The following is a 7,459-nucleotide window of genomic DNA, read 5'->3' as shown; positions in this document are numbered from 1 at the left end:
TCCACTTCAGTTTAATGTTTCACTTCTGTATAAATTTTAGGAAGCAGGCAAAAGAAGTTCCAAGAACTCTGTTACTCCCACAGTGTCTTGTTTTAGTTTTGTTTTTCTTTACTTTGATTACATGACTCTGACATCACACATAAAACCATAGGGCATGACCTGTCCTATCTGAGGGGAACATGATTTGATATTTATCTGATTCACGTTTAATCTGTTACTTTCTTTCCTGTTGTTGATGCCAAGTTTTATCTCATTTGAATAAAAAAAAAAGGCACAATAGCAGCATCTAGAGGACTGCTTGTCATATATCATGTTTCTGGTAGACAACATAGTGTTGCACTGGGACTAGACCAGCAGGTGGGGCTGTTCACCATGATTGGAGAAGAAAGAAAGCCTTGCCTCATCAGTGATTGTTTAAGATTCAGTCTTCAAATTTGACCTCTACAAGGAGATGAGAAATAGCTACAGCTGTCTTTACTGGCCTTCTGGCCAACAGTGACTGAAAGTCACACCAGTGAGCCCATTTATACAGAAATATTATAAAAGTCTCAAACAAACAACCATAAATGGATGCTATGGATTATTTAAGGTGGATAAAACAAATATGTCTGAAATTGTATATTTACCACAGTCCTCTCTCTGTCCTGTTTGAGCAGATGCGGGATAACATTGTCAGTGACTGCTCTCACTAATGGAGGACTTGTCAGTTTATTGTAATGGCAGGTCTACATCTCCCTCCTCCCTGCCTGCAATCACTATATACCCCCATGCCTACTAAGAAGAATTAATATAGCCATTCTTGCTGCTGCAGCCCTCCCTCCCACCGCTCACTCCTTCCAGCCCACGGTCTTCCTATTCAGCACCCTGGAGAGCTGCTGCAGGTACTCGGGCCGTCCTCTGTGAGATGGCTGATGAATGGCATGAATTGTATAGGAGAGATATGAAAAATGGAGAGAGGGGAGATGGGAGGAAAAATTAACCTTGCGTGACAGAGGCTTGGCTGAAGCAGAGCAAGGACAGACGTCTTGGGGATATATGTTTATGCATGGAGCAGCAGTCAGAGTAGCATCAGAGCAGGCACGGGTCTGGCCCATAGACATTGCTAATGAAAATAAATGAAGCTCACGCTCTCCATTTTTTCCCCTATACAGGCACTCTTCCACCATAATGCCAAAATTCATCGTTCTTTCTCTCTGCTGCTCCAAGGTTCAACATATTCTAATTCATTGCACAGCGGTGCTTTTCATTATTGATTTGTTTAGTAATGAAATATAATCTTGTTCTTCTCTCCGTTTTTATATGTGCATACATCCTATACATATCCCATCAAACTAACCTGAATAAATACATCTCTAAATATTAACATATTCAACATTTTAATATACATTCACTGAGATATACTGTGTGTTTGTGTGACATTGCAACGTCCTTGCATACTTGGAAAGCCCATGTACTATAAGTAGCCAGAACCCATGCTGGCTTTATCCTTCTGTCCGTACCTTCCCTGCCTGCTTCCTTGCCTTTCTGTTCATCGAAGGCTTTCAGTTCCTAGATTCGGCACTATTGTTTGAGCGCCCAGCCCCCACGGCAGCCAGAGCCCCCACCACCACCACCACCACCACCACCACCATCACTGCTGTGTTACCAAAGAACAAAAGAGAGAGTGTCAGACACCACCCACTAGATCTCTTTCACACCAGAGCCCCCACCTCAGTTCCAGATGGGGTTGCCTTTTTTTTTCAGGGTTTCTCTCAACCCCAAGAGTCCTGCAAAATGGATGCCCCCCTCCCCCTGGAGCCCACTACTCAGCTGCCCGTCATCCACCTGCTCCACCGCCACGCGCCCGTAGCCAGGGCACGTCCCCTCTCTATCCCTCCCCACCAGGGAGTCCTATTAAAATCATTAACCACTTTTTACTGGGGTCTGCTTCCAGGATATTACTCTGCCAGCAGTGCAAACTTTAACAACATTAAGTCCTAAAAAGGAAGGACAAACCCACAATCTGTCTTTCAGATAAAAAGGAAAAAACAATTACCAAAAAAGCGGAAAAAGACACATGCAATAATTATTTAAAAGAATGATAAAAGATAATGCTTTCCTGAGGTAGATAATGTGATATAAAACTTTAATGGTAAAAAACAATTGCATAGGTTTTTCTAGATCATGCTAGTTCAGCTGCTCTTAAAGCAGGATGGAGGAATTACACCAGACTGAGTATTGTAATCAATAATGCTAATTCTAATCTCAGTCCTGTGGTGGCGTGCTATAGAAGGGGTAGGCAGATGCTCATTTGTTTGTTTCTCTCAAAGCATCAACATGTAGGATCTTCAGGAGAGTCTCTGCTTCATCCTCCACCCCTGGTTTGACCTTTCCCCTCCCGGGACAGAGAGTGAGGTGAAGCAACAGGGCACATCTGCTACAAAACAGCTGTTAAGTCTCCTCTGTTGATCCTACAGTCAGATTTTGGAGGGGTGGGGGTTAAAGGTAATCTTTGCTGAATCACTAAAAGTCTGCTTAATTACACACCAACCTACAGCTCTTGGTATTCACCTCTCCACTGTCCTAGAAACAATTTCAGCTAATCAAACAAAACAGCCTCACTTTCCTCTGCCTACATTACATGCATGGATGCATGCTTTGCTGCCACTCACTAACCAAGATTTATGGAAATATTCCCTTCCAGCTCCACTCAGTGCAGAGCACACACTGCTATTAGTGCGCTCCACGTTTGAGTATATGCAGATATATGCATATAATACGTTTATGAGTTCTTTACAGCACTTGCTATAGACTTTTTACAGGTTCTGTGCTGCAGGAAATGACTAAACCCCCATCACCATTACTACCACCCCCATCCCAACACCATCCTCCAGTCCCTAAGGGTTCAAGCACCCAAATCAATTGAAAGAAAGAAGAGTGCACTGTGGTCCTCCCCCTACATCTGTCAGGGAGGGAAAACAGGAGGGGCCGCACTCATGGGCCGTACAGGGGAACAATATCACTCCATCTGTCACAAACCGTTTCATCTCTGATGGGATGAAATATAGCTCACAAATACATCTACGTCTATATCATCTACGTGTATTAGCTTACTGGTGCCCAAGCCTCTACCAATTCCCAGAAGCATACGCAGTGGCTTTTTGTCTCATATTACCTTCCTCCCACCAGCCAGCACTCTCCAACCACCTTGCAAATTATGCTTTTAAGCCAAACAGCATGCTGAAGGAAATTATTCCACTTTACACAGTGAACCAGTAAATGAAAATGGAAGACTACCAAGTAACGAAATTTGCATGTAAAAAGTTCCAGATTGAATGTACAGAGCAGCGAATATGAACGTTAAATGAAAGAGAAGGCACACAATGTATTTGGAGGAAACACTGAAAAAAGTAAGATGCAATCTGCTAATAACCAGTGAGCTCTTTCATATTCAAATGTTGCTGCTGCTGTGTTTGGAGGATGGGTGTGGCCGGTTGATTCTTCTTGCCTCCTGAGCTGTCGCGGCTTTGTGACGTCCACAATCGCATTTGCTCTATCAAATTATGCTATCGGACTGGTCACTCTTCAGTGCCGAAGACAAAACGACGACCCCAACAATACCTATCAGAGTCTGTAGTGCTGCACACTGATCGCCGACAAAACAAGGTAGCCCAGTGATCCGGAAAGCTGTAAGAACAGCACAAAATGGACTGACTGTTTACTGGAGGGAGGAATGAAAAAAAAAAATCCCATATCCCCAAGAGCCATCATGCATCTCTCTCAGCAGCAGGTAGAGCTGCAATCTCAGTCATTCATATTTAATTCCACAAGAGTTTCCGGCCAGACTAATGTGCTATTGATTTCAAGTCTCCTATTACTGAAACAGGGGAGGGCCATGAGGGGGAGAGAGCTGGACTACAGGGAGAGAGAGCAAGAGATTGAAAGAGGAGAGGAGGAAGGAGGAAGATGGAGGGGGAGAAAATAGAGTGTAATGGATGAACCAGAGTTTTTCTAGGAAACGTTATCATATCCCCTTTGGACAGCCAATGTTATCTATTCAATAATCTAGTTTTTTTCTGGAGAGTAAATACAGGACATTCTACATGAAAGTACACTGAGAACATTTCAGGTTGGGGCAGGAAATGTGTTTTACATTATTTGTTGTTCATCAAAAGTCGGGCATGTACACAGTTCATGAGGCTAAAAACAGCTCAGCTTAACAGGAACAGGCATACTTGCACCTCATCTATTCGTTTTGTGTCTGTCACTTGTGTGTTTTTTTCATGTCAGATAGAAAGAGAGCGGCAGGAAAAGGAGCGAGAGAAAAACAAAGAGAATGTCTAAGAGCTTTGTGTATTTAAGGTCTCTCCCTAGATACCAACTCAGACAGGACAAAATGAAAGATTAATAACCACAGCTTTATATTTAAAAAGGTTTTGAGTAAAACATGGACTCGGCAAAGGAGGTTAGTCCTGCATCACCCCACCTCAAAGCCACATGAACAGTCATACACACATGCAGATACAGATGTGGCACAGATAATCCTATCATTAACATGTATTAATATGTGTCAGCATATGCATGTTTTCCTTTAATCAAATGATAAGAATGTGGAGCCTTCCTGCCTGAAAGTTTAAACATATCCCGTTCTGCAATGGAAAAAAAAAAAGACACATAACCATACACAAAGAATTAAACAGGCACACGGAAAGCAAAATATAATCCATAAATAAAAAGATGACAAGAGCGTCTACTTCAGAGACTTCCTCCCACCAGCCTGTCTACTCTAATAATAGCCCTGAGACAACACATCCAGACAGACAGAGGGAGAGAAAGATATAGAGAGAAAGAGAGGAGAGAGACGGAGAGAAAGTGCAAGAGTGAACCCATGAGGGAGACCACAAGAAAATTGCCAAAATCATACATAAAGGGTTGAATTAGGCCAGTTGCCATTATCAACAAATGTCCTTTTAAAAAGAGGCTAATTTAATTTTGGATCCTTTCCTGAAAGCAAAAACTGCTTCACTGCTGCTGCCACAAAACCCTGAATTGCCAAGAGCCAGGCCTAGTGGAGAGACCATTGAATTAACCAGACCTGAGGCTGATTCATCCTACCCATCCCCCAGATACACTGTCATAGTGTCATAGTGTCACTCTCTCACTCTCCTTCCCTCTCCCCCTCTCTCCCTCACACACTCACGGGCCACTATCGTACCGCAGGGCAATGGCAACAGGCATTCATTTTGATGCAAGACTACTAGAATAATGGAGATGAGGGTAAGGAATTCAGACCTAAAGGGGCTTTGCAATTTACAAGGTTTTGTATCATTATAGATGTACTAGCCTGAGTTCAAATACATAATAAATTAGAAATTCACACACTACTGGCATATGGATTTTATGGAAATGCTTTATAAATAAAATTGTACAGTTAAAGCTAAGAAGGCTAAGCAGAATGTGTGCACTTCTATGTTCCTTCTAACATGTTTTCTGGGATAATTGTACAGGTAGCAGTGCTGAGTATGTTTCGTCTGTGAGTTCATCCCCCTGGCACCAAGGAGCATTCCACGATATGCCAAGAGAAAAGGACCACCGCAACAAGACTCCTAATCACCACTAGTGGAGGAACCTTTAACAATAAGAAAATAATCAGTAGAATAACAAAAAGGCTTTCAAGTAAAACCAATGCTTGATCCTTTGATTCAGTAATGTACAATTGGCGCTTCAAATGCCCTCTTACCCACAGGGAGGATTCAGCTGCTGTGCTACTAACCAGGGCTCTAATGAGGGGCCACAATTAAGCCCATTTATTCACATTAAGTGTGAACTGTGAGTGGGGCTGCAGTCAGTTGACGGACCTGGGTGCCTTTGTGTTACAAGAGCCGCTTTTATTCAGCAAACAAAGACGGAAAAAACACAAGCACCTAATGACCGAATCTCACCGTCTCTTCTCAGACATCCAAACACAGCGGCAGAAACACACACATACACACACACGTGTGCAGGCACACAGACACTATACCTCCCTCTCTAACAAACTGACTCAAAGGCTCCAACGCATCCAAGCTGAGTTGAGTCACTGCTTGACAGAACGGTGGGGGCGGGGTTAAGACAGACTGACAGTGGGGCTCCATCTCTATCCTCTTATTAACGCTTAACGAGTGCTTTCCTCATGCAATATTCATCTCCACTAATATCATCCAAGCTCTGAGTTGAGCTTTCTACTTATGTAAGGCAATTATGTAAAATATCAGACAGGGCCCATGTTCAGAATCTGACTAGAAAAGAACTGCAGGACAATGACAGAAATGAGAAAGGGTATACAAGAGCGATTGGGCAGTCGGGACTGGAAGGTGGGAGATACAATGAGAGACGTACAGAATGAGGAAATGAGTTACTTCGGTGTCCTGTGCTATATCTTCATCTGATTATAGACTAACATCCTTCAAAGGCAAGAGGCCAGTGTCAATAATGCAAACTATTTCGTCCCTCGCACCATCATTCCTTACAGCCAGAGACATCTGAGGACTCCTCAAGGTCAGTTAGGGAGAGCAGAGCAGAGAAACTGATTGTTGTAGCAGGAGTGCTCACATCAGCTTCCACTTGTCCACTCTTCAACAGATGAAAAACACACAGGGGGCTTTTCATCCTATACAGAGAGCAACCCCTCTTCACCACTTCACTTCCTCACATCAACAGCAACCCCAGACATTCACATACACAAATAAACAAACATACACTGATTTACGCACACTCGCACGCACCCCCCACCACCACCCCACCCCCCCACCCCCCAGGTCAAGGCCCTATGGGGGTCTGCACAGAAATAGGTCATTTGTCACACATGATGTCCCGGGGCAGGGGATGCATTATAGATGAGCCCAAACAGCATGTCTCAGTGAGCACTCACCACACAGCTAGGGACACAGGAGGGAGCAGCAGGAGGTGGGCAGAGAGGGATGAGAACTCCTCAGGAAGAGGATACTGGGTCCTGGGATGTCGTATAAAGTAAGACAAAAAACACTGCTGGCCACATTTCTGTTCATAAAGCAAGGAAAAGATTCATTCATTCAGCAGAGCCTGATCACACCTACAACTGCACCTTCCTCAACTTTTCATTGAATGGACATAAATTAATTCAGGGGGCATCTAATTTGTTATTCTCATGTCTGCACCTGACCCTACAGCTAGCCATCTGCCTTGCATATGAGAGGTCCAGAAATCATCCACTCCTTGGTCTTATTATGGATTTAATGCTTTGTTTGTAGCCACAGTTCACACCCAATTATTGCATATTTTGTGTCTTCTTTTTCCCATTATTGTAACTCTGTGATTATCAGTGGAGAATGTGGACTCAGAAAGTCTGCCGACCTACACTTAAAATCGCTTTTCTTCTCAAAGACAAAGGGCTGAGGAGTGAAGTTGTTTGCTATGGTTTCAAATAGGCCTAAATGGAGTATAAGAGAGAAAGGAAGGGGCT

The sequence above is a fragment of the Seriola aureovittata genome, chromosome 17, assembly GCF_021018895.1.
Source record: "Seriola aureovittata isolate HTS-2021-v1 ecotype China chromosome 17, ASM2101889v1, whole genome shotgun sequence".
Classification (NCBI taxonomy): Eukaryota; Metazoa; Chordata; class Actinopteri; order Carangiformes; family Carangidae; genus Seriola; species Seriola aureovittata.
Note: the sequence above shows the minus strand (reverse complement) of the source record.